Source organism: Salarias fasciatus, chromosome 4 (genome assembly GCF_902148845.1).
Source record: "Salarias fasciatus chromosome 4, fSalaFa1.1, whole genome shotgun sequence".
NCBI lineage: Eukaryota > Metazoa > Chordata > Actinopteri > Blenniiformes > Blenniidae > Salarias > Salarias fasciatus.
The window spans coordinates 4,026,632-4,041,425 of NC_043748.1; the positions used below are offsets into that span (position 1 = coordinate 4,026,632).

The window sequence follows — 14,794 nt, forward strand, 5'->3', positions numbered from 1 at the left end:
AGGAGAAAGTCTTCCGCTATCTAATGCTAAAGCTAACAGCACCGTCAGGGAGCAGAGAGACAGCAGCATGACTGCTCATTAACTGTTCGTTGATAACAAACCTACACAAACATCAGTTACTGTATTTTCAGTATCATAATTGGCTGCTCATGATTTTGTGTCGGCAGTCGGAGGAATGCGTTACTTCATGATGAAAATCAAAATTGCAGTACCATAGGACTGTAACTGCCAGCTCTCGTCACGGCTGATTTTATCAGTTAATTCCAGTCTAAACCCATTTTGAGCAATCTGTTACTTAAAGCTTCCCACTTGAAAATGATATTTATTACAGAAGCACTGACTCATTACACAATAGAACTACTATACCATTTGTGCTTGATAAATGACGTGAGAGATTAGTCACTTATTAAACCTGAAATTAACTTTGCCATGACGAATGAATTAATCACTTCATCTCATTTACATTGAATGCATCTTGAACGGACTCTTCTCGTTGGATTATTAGCGGTGTTGGGAGAAAATCAAAGCCCACACAGTATCCAAATTGATCTGAGAAGTGAAAATGATGGATGGAATCTTATCTGTTGTCTATTTTTTTGTCGTTTGCAGTATTCTCATTTGTGTGAGTATTACCTGAACTCCTGAATCTCAGCTGATCCGTATCGTTCATGAGCTCCAGACTCTCTTTATTCACTCAAGCTCTGTTTACATGGCAATGTTTCTAATGAAACAATGTCCATTTCCATGGCGTTCTCATTTGAAACACTGTCGTGTAAACGTCAGAGTGACCAAGAGAAAAAAAAAATGTGGTGAGAAAACCTTCTCCTGCACAGAAGAACACTCCAGCTTCCTGAATGTGCCGCAGTAAAACGTTTGAGCTGCTCTGAAATGGGGCCCTGAAAAATGTTTTTGGATCCTGTGTGAAGTGGCACGGAAGGCATATTTTCAGAGCTCCCAATTTTTTATGGCAGTGTGAATTATGAGCAGTCACAGCCTGAGGACTATTCACTGACTGGAGCTGAAAATGCAATATTGGAACAAACTGCCACAAAAACATTTAGTCATTCGAGGAACATTTTTCTGTTGTTGGTCGATGTGCAGTTCTTGCGATTCTCTCACCCCACGATCCAGTACAATGCGTTTTATCGATGCAAAAAAGCGACCATAACGCCACATTTGACGTGTCAGTGGTGATGATGATGCTGATGATGATGGTGTGAGAGATGATTCAGTGTCCAAAATCTGAAAAGTGTCGCGCTCATGGAACGATTGATCTGACGAGTCGGAGCGCACGACGCCGGGACCCTGAAACTGGAGTTCAGCCTTCATTACCTTTGTTATTTACACCTCTGCTTTTTCTGCTGCGACGTGTTAAAACGTCTTTAATGAAAAAGGCGCTGAAGCAGTGATTCAATAACGCCGCGCTGCAGATGTTTATGGAATCTTTTGATGAGTGACTTGTTTGTTAGCATCAGGTAGCGCCAGGAGACGTGTAGCCCGCGGCTGCCAGACAATACAGTGATATTACTGCATGGCTTCGACATGAATCAGCTCAGGTATTCACTGACAAACAAACGGCTCTACGTCGTTTATCTGAAGTGAACTTTGTGCTGAAACGCCAAGAACCGAGCTTCCAGGAATGACAGTGAAACTATTTAGATAGCTTTACACTCTTCAGGAATTCAACAAGTGTTGCTTTTATATTTGGCCTTGGACTTTATTTACACACATTCATCCTGCCAGTGCAGTGTGTGTGTGTTTGTTTGGGTTTTTTTTTTAGGTTGATCGTACATAATGTAAGTTTAGTTAGTTTAAATTCTTAAAATAAAAATCAATTTTTTCAAAATATTAAATATTTGGGAGTTTTGATGTTTGAAAAGTAAATGCACTTGAGGATTGTTTTACCTTCTTTTTCTGCATCCCTACAGTGTATTGTGGAGGTGATTAGCCTGCGGTGCTTTGTAGTATCTGTTCTTAAGGCTCATGTTACTTTGATAGCTCAGCTTTTGTTGTTAATGAAATGGATTAATTTCATTTGCTGAAATTTCTCGTTTCCTTTCTCATTTTATGTTCTGTCTGTTTGAGCTTTCAGAACCGTAGTTTGTGATGAATCTATAATATACAGAGCTATTATTCTTATAATTATATATTTTATTGAGAGTTGTGCAATTAACTCAGAATAAGTGTGCTGTATCAGTTATTGCTGCTAATTACTTAAAAAAGAAGCAGATTTACTGAAAAATCAACATGTTACCTGAAAAGTCACGTATCCTTGACTTTTGGTCATTGCAGTGTTGCTCTGACGAAACATTTGAACTCACAGTAGACTCATTTTTGGATCGACAATTTCCTGTATAGTTTAATGATTACTGAAGTTATAATATCATTTTTGGTCAGCTCTCTTGCCTCACAGTGAAAAGGTGAAGGTTCAAATATCAGCCAAGCCTTTCTGTATGGAGTTTGCATGTTATTCCACAGTCCAAAAACGTGCATGTGAGGTTGGCCGGTGACCTTAAATTGCCTTTCAGTGTAGGATGTGAGTGTGTGTGATGGACTGGAGACGTGTCCAGGGTGTATCCTGCATTTGTCCACACTAAACTGGGATCGCCTCCAGCGACCTGCACAGGATTAATCTTCATAGAAGATGGATGAACGTGCTCACCAGACAGACTTATTTGGAAAAGAGAATATCAGTTTAAAACCCTCTGAAGCATTGATCTGAAGTTTAAACGGCTCCTGGCGTCAGGCTGTGGTCACTCAGGGGGAGGCGGGGTGTCGACTGCCGCTCAGGTCACCGGAACATGACAGGGTTAATACATCCAGGGAGACGAACACCTTCACACCCACATTCACACCCACAAGCAATTTAGAGTTTCCTTAACCTGACCTCCAGGTTTTTGGACTGTGGGTGGAAATCCGAGGCTTCAGAGAACATAAAAAGAAAAGAGTCCTGATTCATACCGAGACACAAAATAGCCTCACTGTAAACCTTGGCATCCGTTCTGTTACGTATTGATTCACAGAGACCTGGAAGGCCTTTAGATAATTACACTTTTGTCGCGACAAGTTTTTTTCTGAAAGATGTTTTTTTTTTTTTTCAGCATCATTAGTAGATTGAAACTCTGACCCTTTCTTATTCAAAACAGAACACTTCTACTAGGAGTAATGAATTTATTCACAACCACCTACAAGAGCCGTAGGAATTCACATATCGGCGCATGCCTGGGATGTAAATTGAAGAACAAAGCTTAATTTCAGTCACAGCGCATACTAACACGCCATTCCCTGGTCTGATGCATCTCATTTTCTATTCAGCATGAGTGTTGTTGTGAAGAAGAATGCAGAGGAGGCTCAGTCCAAATTGTCACTCTCCTTTTTCCCCCTCTTTTTTTTTTTTTAAGCACATTATCCTTGAAAAGCAGATTCTGATGCTGTGACAAAGCGAAGCCTTTATTCCTGTGATGGAGCCATTCAGAGACTAATGCTTGCCATGTGAAATGATAATATTCCAGTTGTTTCTTTTGTAAAAGCCAAAGCGCTAAGTCAGGATTTCTGGGTTTCTGCCCGCTGGGAAAGGACGGATTGATTGGCAGGTTGAATGCGGACGACTCCCACAAGGCTGGGTAACATAGGTGCAGAAAATATTATGAACGAGTGAATAATTAACTAGCAACGCTTTTAAAGCGATCACCGTGGGAGAACACATGTGACTGTGCATGTTGCTGCTGACAGAGAACCAGTGAGGATACGTTTGCCACATGCTAATCTTCAAATCAGGAGTCACTTCTGCGAGGAGTGAAAATGATCTGTGGAGAAGCACAATTATTATAAACATGCTGAAGAAACACAAAAATGACACGTTTTTATTTGAAACATCATGTAAATGGAGCCTAACTTGCTTGCGTGTGTGTGTGTGTTGATTTGTTTGACCTGTAATGCAACCTTTCCTTCACCCATTGTTATTTGGGAGACGCTCCTGCCTGCAACCTTGAATTGGATAAACCAGCATTAAAGATAGATTCAGTCCTCAAAAAATAGTTTATATACTGTATAGTACTTCCATCCTCCACTCATTACTTTTCCATTGAGTCCTCTAGAAATATAAATAAGGCATCCTGGAGATAGACGCACACCAATCAAGTCATTCTAGACTCCCTAATTTTGACCCGAAAGTGGCGCCATTGACTCGGCGCCGTTTGCTGCATCACGCCTGGTGCAAAGAGCGTGTCTCCTTCACTTTGCCTCTGTGCAGATGTTCTATTCACGCTCATCATCTCTTCCTTTATCTCCTAATAATTCGGAACTCGTTGTCGTCACACATTAACATCCGGATTCACGTGTTAAAAACAGAGGCAGGGGGGGGGGAAGAAGCGTCGTCTCAGCGGCGGCCTCCACACTGAGAGCTTCCTGCCTCTTCTGTACCGTTACCAGTCACAATTGGCATAATAAAGAATTGTTTCGTACAAAAAGACGGAGGAGAAGTGCCAAGTATTCAGGGAAATAAAAAAAAAAGTCTTTTGCCTGTCATGGGAATTGTGGTTCCTTAATGGACTGTAATCTTAACCATTTGAAGTCATGACGGTTCTGCCTAATTGGATTCTTTTCTGCACCACAAAGTCATTTCCTGAGTTCTAAAAAAAAAAAAAAGAAGAAGAAAGTATTCAGTGCAGCTTAAACAGTTAAAAGTTGAATTTCTATGTACTGACTGAGTTATGCAACATGTCAACACCGACTCTGTTTTCAAACCATTTCTTAAAAAGCACCGGAAATAAATTTGTACCATAAATATTTAGTTGTTTTTGTTTTTTTTTTTTTCCACTGAGTGAATGAATGTTGGACGTGAAGGGATTGGCAGTCGTGTCTTTATCTCGGTGAATAATTTCGGCTTCGGCGTGTTTTCAGGAATCGTGTCACTATCAAGAGCAATCAGAGACGGCTTCCAGTGACTTTATGATTGTGGAACAGATTAGATGAATGTAGCATGCGTCGCAGCCTCATCCAGGAAGTAAGTGCCTCAGCAATCAGAAGCGTGTGCTCTGAGAGAGAGAGAGAGGAGGGAAAGAGAGAGAAAGAGGAAAAAAAAAAAAGCTGAGAGGAGGCGGCAAAAAAAAAAAACAAAAAACAAAGAAAAAGAAAAAGTAGTGATTGCAGTGCTTTGAGATTAAAAGACGTCACACTGAGGACATCGCCGTGGTAAATTCCCAGCTGGGAACAAAAGCACCAACAAAGTGTGACAGAACGAAAATCTCACATTGTGGCATCATTACTCGAGATGCTGTAGTGACACACAGACGAAAGGCGGCGGCGGCGGCGGCAGCAGCGGGACATCATCCCACAAAACACGGCGAGGATGAAAATGCATCTAAACTACCGCTCAGCAAACTCTGTCCTCGGGCAAAATGATTCACTCCGTCAATAAAGCCTGAGACGGAGCTGCATCACAATCTTTGGGCACTTTATATCATTTTCTGTGTAATAAACCAGGCCCCCCCCCAAAAAAGGAAGAGTTTTCTTTTGTTATTAATGTAAAATAGGTTTTTGCTCATCTTTGCAGCACTTGCAAAGAAAAGCTTAAAATATGCATATTTAAAGAGCTGGGAGCGCCGAGTGTTCGGCATGTCCGTGTGTAAATGACGATTAATTGAGTTGTTTCGTGATTACTTCTTAATGATCATCTAAATGAGTTATGAGTTAACTGCAGCGGCTCCACTCATCCCTGATCTGCCGAAGGTGTCGATTCGCCCTCACTCCTGATGGGAGGGATCAGATGGATCTCTATCAAGCTCCATCTGTTGCGTTCAGACCGGGGAACCTGCCAGTCCACGTGTGTAGGTGGACCATGTCTCGTACTTTCATTTAAAAAACTGTCGAAAACTAGAGAAGCACCTCTGTTTTGTCTTTTTTTTTTTTTTCTTTCTCATGTGACATACGAATGCGAAGCAGTCTGGAGCTGTGGAGAGAGATGGAGCTGAAGAGGGTTGTTAGTGGCCACCCACACCTCCACGCCATTATTGTTCGACCGGGGGACGAAGAAGGAGGGCGAAAAGAAAACATCAGGCCAGATCGGCACACTCTGACCTGTGATTGTGGCCTGATGGCGCCCCAGAAATGGGCTGAAATGGCTCGTGTGATGGGAGAAAGTTAGCTGCAACAAACCAGATTGAACAGGAAGCATGTTGCATGGAGCTCCTTGCGAGGGGGCCTTTGTCAGCCTTTTTGAAGTTTAGTGCAAAACAAAAGAGCTTCAGCGTGACGAGCTGAGAGTCCTGCGAAGGACAGATGTGGAAGCAAGAGGCGATGCTAATGATGGATCCTTCCTGGAAATGATAAAAGGTGTGAAATACAGAGAGAACATGATCCGAGACAGAAATTGAGTGTTTTTAGAAGTTCCACCTTAGGATTCAGTTTGAAAAAGTTACACTTTCAGTGGCTCCAAGTGGACAAAAATGCAACAAAAGATTAGAGAGTTCACCTGAAAACGTTATGTAAATAGCGTCTAAGAGCAATGGTAATGATACCAATGTAATCAATCAAATCTATTCATTTACATGCTATGTATATTCTTCATAGCAGCAAATTCAAACCTCAATTTGACTTGCAGCCTCGATTGTCATTTTTGCTGTTGGCAAATTTCCCCCCTGTTGCAGCTAACATTATACACAAGCCTATACCGGAAACACACGTTGTCCTTGGATTGTAGAAAAAGCCTGCACGGAGAGAACATGCAGACTGCACACATGCAGCACTGTATTCTCTTCAATTCCATTCAGCTGCATGTTTAAATGGTTAGGTTATATTTATCTTCCCATTCCATACATGTTTGATATATTTCATGTAATACACATCTTAACTCTTCCCACTGGCTTCTTATGTTCTGATATTGTAAATAATTAATAATCATTCTATATTGTAATTGAAGTTGGAGGCTGCTTATGAAGAAAATTGATTGGAATTCTGTTGGTCACTTGAACACAGATAAATTCAGTCTAAGTAACAGGATATTCTGATCCAGCCTATCAAGCGAGTTCAAGCGTATCCTCAGCTCTCAGTTTTGTCGTAAGCAAATTCATGAAGCTATGAGGGGGAAATAATTAAAGCCTAAAAGCATTTTATCCCCCACAAGAATGAAACCATTGATTTTTCTTTTTCACACCCTCCTCCCATTTGTACTCCGCTGTGATCAGAGGCGTCTTTGTTTGGCACAAGAAGAAGAAGAAGGAAAAAAAAAAAAAAAGGGAGGACCAAAGATGTGGGGAAGAGACAGGCTGGCTCATTATCGCCAGAAGCAAAAGTTCTGGGAACAAAAGTCATGTGACCTGTGTGGGCACACGTCTTATATTTTCTAGTGTGTGAAGACTCTTTGATTTGCTCTCACTTTCATGTCATAATGAGCCTTTCGGTCTCTCCTGCTCCTGCGGTAGTACGCTCAGCAGTTCCTCCTCTCCTCGCTGCCAGTAATGTTGACTACTGGTCCCCGTGACCTGCCTCCGCACAGCGCTCATTTGAAGGATCATTCACTTGTTCTGCTCGCCGATCACCGGCGCTTTCGTCTCCAGCTGCTGCGCTGTGTATTAATGAGCGGGGTCTCGGGTTTCCTCGGCTCCGCAGCCATCCATCAGCATAAATCTCCTTTAACAAGAGTGAAGAGTTTCAGCCCATCAACATGAAGGTGGTCATAGATCACAAGGTTTCTACACCCTTTGGTCAAAAAAACATGATGGATCCATTCATAATGTTCTTTCTTGGGCAACAAGCCACAGCGGTGAGTGTATCAGTCACCGGGGCTGCATGCGAAAATGCTGCTGGGGGAGCGGCGGCGGCGGCGGCGGTGGCGGCGCTCACATCCTCGACCACACTGCACGTCGACTCCATTCCAAGAAAAGAGCCTCCTGTAATTCACTGTGATATACACAGAAACACACACTTTCCATTAGGAGATTGTTACTGCTGATACGTGGGACTGTAACTCCTGATGTTAGGTCAGCTGCAGGTTTGGCTGCTGGAAAAGTCTTTGCTAAATGGACACACACAAAAAAAAAGGAAAATGTCTCAAAAGTAGTACCATAAAGTCCATTTTGTTTGTCCTCTGTAGGATGGATGTGAGGAATCTGCAGTGTTCTGTACAAAGGTAAAAATTCCCATAACCGTTCATCTTCTAAGCGCCTTAAAGCACCTTTAGGTTGTGGAGGTGGAGGGAGTGAATCAATTACGGCTTACCTGGTATGAAAGGCAGCGTGCACCCTGGACGGGTCGCCGCTCTGTCACAGAGAGGCAGACAATCGTAGACATTTGCTTTCACACGATCAATTTACAGTCAGCAGTTGGCCTGGCGTGCATGTGTTTTAGGAAAGCAGAGAACCAGGAGCAGAGATAACAGAATTTACACAGCAAGATCAAACCGTGGCTTTTCTCTCTGTGAGTGAGAGCTTGAATAAGACGTCTGATGTTCAGTCATTTTTATCCGTTGTTCCAAACCACGTCTATTCCTGCAAAAGCATTTCAGGGAAGCAAAACTTAATTTGTCATGTGTAATCTGGAAAATTCTGAATAAAAGTAGCTTCAGATTGTCCCAATGCAAAAGTTTTCTGAAACAAAAAAAAAAAAAAAAATGCAAAAATGATGCATTTTCACTTGAATCGTGTAAACGGGGCTGTTGGGAACTGCAGGTTCACGAGAGAGTTTAAACATGATGAGAGACCCCGTCATGTTTCTGACATGTACATATGTGATAATTACCAATAATGTTGTAAAATCATAATTTAGAAAAATAAACAGGGAATGCCAGTAAGCCTTCCCCTCCGTTGCCATATGTTCCTAGACTGGTTAAGCAGCCGCTGCTACATGCAGATTTGTAAAAAATTAATATCCCTATTTCAATCTGTATTTTCAAAACTCTTTTTTCTTTTTTTTTTTCTTTTTTTTTTTCCAGAGGCCATGCTGGTCCTGCCTGGAAATGCCATTAGTTCATTTCATCAGCCTCCAATGCAGCTTTACACCAGCTCAATCTGTTAATTATGCCAGCTATTTGATCTTTGATCTTTGTGCAGATCTCATCTCGGAGCCACTGTAGATGCCTCTGTTCTTCTTAGCTGATCATCCATATCCAATTAGACATTGAATCTGACAAGCTGTGGAACTTTGCCGTTTCCTCCTCTTCAAATACTTTAAAGTCGGAGCCACAGAGCTCTGCTGACAGCTGATTAATGCACTCTGCCATGTCCAGGGATGGAGGGTCTCCTCTGTTGAAGAAAAAGGGAGGACGCTCATGAGCACAGCGGACAGATTTAGTGCTGTTTTTTTTTTCTTTCTCCCCATTTCTGTGGTTTACGCTTCGCGATGTCTCCTAAGCTACGGGCATGATGTTTTGTGTTTTCACAATGTTGCTCTTCCAGGAGAGAAAACCCCAAACATCGTAAACAAATGTGTTTGGGGATTAGGTAGACCTTTATTCCCCGTTATTATCCAGCCGCTATGCTGTGTCCCCTGAAATATTTGTTTGTTCGGGATCAACATAAACCCTCGGGTAAATCCCCGGTTCTGTGAGCAGTGCGCTGCGTCCTCGTTCCCTGTGATGGATTCTGTTGCTCTCAGATCAGTCTGCGCCGCGTCAGAAACCAGTCAGTGGTTAATTATTCCCTTCAGAATTAAAAATTGATAAGTTATTTAATGAGGAGCCGGCAGTTCTGTTCATTCATGAATCATCCTCAATTACCCTTGAAATTTATTGAAGTAAATTTCATTCTTACCTCTGTCGAATCAGACTGGAAAGTTTCATTTACTGGAGATTTATTACACATGGAATTCTGACTCTGATTCGAAGCTTGTAGAAATCAACGATTCAGAATCTTGACCCATCAGAATGTTTCAGTGAATCTGAACAAGCTTCTGCGGACTCGTGCAAAAGACGGCTTGATGGAGGACTGAACACACAAAAGAACCGATTGCTTCATAGGTTCACGACCTGCGTGGCAGAGAGAGAGAGATTCCAAGAGACTGGAATTTTTTTAAAAGTTTGGAACATTGGAAGCCGCTTTCAAAAAGTCGCATTTTCTTGAAGCAGCTTCACTGTTATTTGCCACTCCGAGGCTCCAGTTTTCATATAAAATGCAGCACTGACATTGATATGGCTGCAGGATGTTGGCGCGCAGAGCAGAGGTCAGTGTCTTTGAATGAACTAAGAGAAAGATGTTTCTGATGTGGCCTCTGCTGGAGAAGGACTGAGAAACAGTTCATTGTGTGTGCGACTGGTCTTCAAGGTTCCTGTGTGGACTCTGGATTTACTGGTTCTTGGCATATATTCTGCTTCATGAGATGCATTTTTTATCATCCGAGTTGTAGATTAGGATTGCAGAAAAAAAAGTTAATGGATAATTATTATGGGCAGACCAGTCAAAGCTTCATAACCGACATCAAAGCAGTGTCACCACACGGTGAGTCCTGTTTCTGCTTTAGTCTTCTGTAAAGAAAGTTTTGTGCTTGTTGCAAACCTTCCCTTCTTCAAAATGGCCCATCCATTTCTTTAGTCATGCCAGCAGTGCATTTCTGGGATATTCCCCTGCAGATCTATCGATCCGATCATCGGTCAGTCGATGTACCCACTGTAGTCTCAGCTGAAATGTCTCACGAATGACCTGTATTTACTAACAATTAGCAAACATTAACATGAGACACTGAGAGGTATGTTGACGTGCTGATGTTAGCATTCAGCTAGCGCAGCCTCACGTGTCGCTTCCCGTTCATCTGAAGAATGTGACTGTCTCTCGGATCGCTCCCTCTCTTCACTTACTCCATGAATAGTAAACACTGAATAGATTATACAGTGGAGAGGAGCAAATTAAGACTTCGACACTGACTAATCACCATGTTCTTGATTCAGCGTGGACAGGTGTCGAGTTGCGCAACAGTAGTTTTGACATCAATTAAAAGTGACACTACTTGTTGTCTCTAATTGTTTAGATTAGAAAACTTGACCTGCACAGAGTTGGAACTCGCAAAAGAGAGGAAGAACCAATAATCTTCCACTGCTCTATCACTGCTTTCATGATCGCAATTTAAATTCTAATCAAAGACCCATCGGAAACAAATAAGCAGCTCGACCTTGAAGATTTTGGCCAGCAGTGCTCCTCTAATACAATGAGTTATTGGGATTTAATTCATTCCACCCTTATTGTTAACCTCTGTGATGTTAGCAAACAGGAAAAGGAAAGAAGCACCTTCTATTTACCTCCAGGCAAGAGAAACAAGAAAACAGTGTTGAAGAAGCAGCAATGGAAACACTAAGTTTTCGGTGTCTGATGCACAGCACGTCTGTGCAGTCAACTTGCTGAACTTCGATGCTATTTAGAGGGGAAAAAAAAACAATGGAGTAATGTGCATATTCTGCATGAAGCGCCTAACATGCTGATTGATTACTTTTTCTTTTCTAACCCCTGCAGGAAATGACTCATTTACACCTTATATTGGACTTTTGCTTTAAAAGATTTATTTTGACTTGAGTAAGCCTTGCTTCTTTCTTTGTTACACATTGTAGCCTTTTGCCATCTGTTCCAGCTACTGCGCAGCCATGAAGATGGCAGAGCTCCTGGAACATGAGAGTACTTTTAGTCCAACGGAGCTGATTAAATTGGAGGAGCGAAACGCGCTTTGTCTCATATGATTGATTTAAAATGGCAGGGAAGTGTTCTCCTCCAACGCTGCATTAGAATACAATGTTACTCCTGATGCTGAGGGAAATCCCCCCCCAAAAAAAACAAACATGACATTGCAAAACCCCATCTGTTGGTGCAATTACTCACTGCAGAGGAAGACCGAGGAGAAATCTGAGTTTAGAGAATGCAAGACAGTTGTTAAGTACATTAAGTTTACTGTTTATATTATTTTTAAGCTCAGTTTGATTTAGAAAAAGTCAAAGCAGCAAAAAGAAAAAGTTAGATGAAAGGACATTTTCAAATTCTGGCTGAGTTTATAGAGAGATTGTATGTTTTGTCAGTTTTACTATAAGTAAGGTCAAGGTTGATTCTGGTGGGCCGTGTGTTTGAAGCCCCTGCTTTAATCCCATTCAAACTGTAAACACACATGTTAACTCACGCTGAAACACAGCACAGTAGGATGAATTTTGCAATTTATTTGCATTTTATCATTCTTAATGTGTGCAGCAGATCACAATGTGTCCCTCCACCGCACCTTTGATTGATAGATTGGATGCACTTATCAGATCAGAAGGCGATTTGCAGCATCCATTGGTGTATTGATGAAGTGAGAAGGCAGGACTGCTCAAGATTTGTTATGATGCTGAAAAAAAATTGGACAGGAAGACTTTTTTGGCTTAGGGGTTGCTCTGTCCATTGAAAACACTGTTTATTTAAAAGAAAAAAAGGAAAAAAGAAGCAAATCAACGTGGATGTTTTTTCGTCAGCTCCACTTCCCAGTGTCATTACTCACTTTAATTAGCAGTGTAGCCGATCACATAACCCAGATGTTGTCATTAACCTACATATTGTTTTTGTTTTCTCTGACGTGATTGCGCTCATAAAATAATCATCTCGCTGCAGTGCGGCGGCTTGGTAACGACTCCCGGTCAGCTCTGTAATCATCAGCGCTGATCAGATTTCACACATGCTCCGTGTTCTGACAACGGCGCCGGAAAATATGTATAATATGCAAATTTACAGCGATGTTGTGGATTTAAATCAATTCAGCCCCATATTAAGACTCTGGTGCTTCCTCTGTTTTTCTTGCACATTTTTACTGTCTTCCATAAATATGAAGAAAATGTTTTTGTTTTGTTTTTCCTTTTTTGAAGCAGGCAGCAAGGCTGTCCAGTCTGGGTCCTGGAGGGGAACTATTCTGCATGTTTTACATGTTTCCTGCCCCCGAACCCCTGGATCTAATGAATGTGTTATTATTGAACGCATTCAATCCGTTTGTATTAACAAATTCCAGTAAAGCAGAACATCTCCTCAAGTAGCAAACACCAGTTGATGTTGTACTTCTAAAGAAACATAAAAAAGTGTTATTGTTAACAGCTGTTGTTTCTGCATGCCGTAATTAATTGGTTGGTTTTGAACTGCAGCTCGAGTCTTCACTTTCAGATTGTGAAACTGTAGGTTTTAATCAAACAAATATTTGTCCAATTCCACTTTTTTTTAATAGAATTAAAGCCTAATGAAACTGTTGTCTTCATTATTGCGCATATCCATATACAGCAGCAAACGTTTTAAGGAGACGAGTAAATTTATCAGACTGGTAAACTGATTAGAAACTCTCCGCAGTCCAGAAAAGTCCGTTTTGATGAGACGTCGTTTCAGGAATCTTTTAGGCCCTGTTTAAGCCCTACCAGGACAGGTTTAGCTTGAATAAACATGCTGAGTGTATGCTGTATGTGCACCCTTAACTTTATTTCACAGTACTTTGTCTGAAAGCAGATAACATAGTATTAAGAAATGAAAACCAAAAAAAAAAAAAAAAGAACAAAAACAAACACATTATTGTGCTCTTGTTTGTTTTGATGCACTTAAACAACAACTGTTGATCTCTCTAAAGGTTTTTCTCACCACTTGAAACTCTTATTAGACACAGAAGTGCTACAATATGCAGTATAAAAAACAGGTCGCTAAATAGCTAAATGAACTAGAAACCTGACAGCTCTCAGAAAGATGCTGAAATGCTTTTCTTTTTTATATAAAAAATAACAAATGGAGACTCAACAACAGCATCGACATTGGAAAAGAAAAAAAGAATTGAAAGGAAATTTACACTTTTACACGTATCCCAAAATCTTAAGGCGGTTGAAATATTGAGTAGGACGACCCGGATATCTCTTTACAAGGTGCTTACATAAAACATTCACATCAGGCTCATGGATTCTTCTTTTCACATGGATGGAAATCACCAGTGAGAAGTAAAGACGGGGCCGTTAAATACCCGTCTTTATCCTCCCATAAACATCAGTGTCAGAGCAAAAACAGAAAATGGAAGAAAGAAAAAAAGCCTCATTATCTCCCGATAAATTAATTTCCTCAGGTCAGCTCTGCTATCAGATTGCAGACGATGTGGTCCTCACCTTGACTCACGCTGCATACAAAGCAGCCCCACTTCACGTCTCTCCTGCTCTCACCTGTTTTTATTATATTGTATTAGATTACTGAATTATTTATGATTAATTTACAACTAAAGGGTGAGTATTAGAAAATTACAATCATCAGTTCAGGTAAATTGACAGCAGGAAGTAAAATCCAGGATGTTTTTAAGATCAGCTGGCGTTCCACTGGATTCTTAAACTGCAGTTTTTAATGAATGGATGTAGCGAGCAAGACGGTTTTCACATGGCTGAAGTGGGAAGGGTTAATCGAAGTCAAACAATTAGTGGGAAATAAAGAGTTCAGTCAATTGCGTCAAATGAAGACGTTAATTAAAAGAGAGCAGCGGAGCATCTGATCCATATGGAGGGATGAATAATATGACACCAATGACAACATGATGCAAACACAGGCGACCCGCGCACATGACCGCAAATAATCGCCCGTTTTAATTCAGATTTCACCGGCGCTCCTCTAATTACGTCACCTTGTCAAGTCCTCTTCTTCTGCACCGGGAAATTGGCTCCATCAACTATAATAAACCAATTCCAGTCGTCACATTACTATAGAATAAATGTACATTAATTTGATTTTTTTGTCATTTCCATAGAAACCCATCAAAAATTTGCATTAGGCTTGAATTTACACTCAGGAAAAGAAGACAAGGACAATTTAGGGAAACACTTCCCCCTTATTTCCTGAGACTAATCATTACA

General features: G+C 41.1%; 1 long non-coding RNA gene across 1 annotated transcript; it reads left to right on the forward strand.

The window, feature by feature from the left end:
- The first annotated feature begins 360 nt into the window (after window positions 1–360).
- Window positions 361–14,520, forward strand: LOC115387307 (uncharacterized). Its single transcript, XR_003931359.1, has 3 exons — window positions 361–371; window positions 866–871; window positions 14,306–14,520. It is a non-coding gene; the product is annotated as an uncharacterized LOC115387307 (long non-coding RNA).
- Window positions 14,521–14,794: the final 274 nt, after the last annotated feature.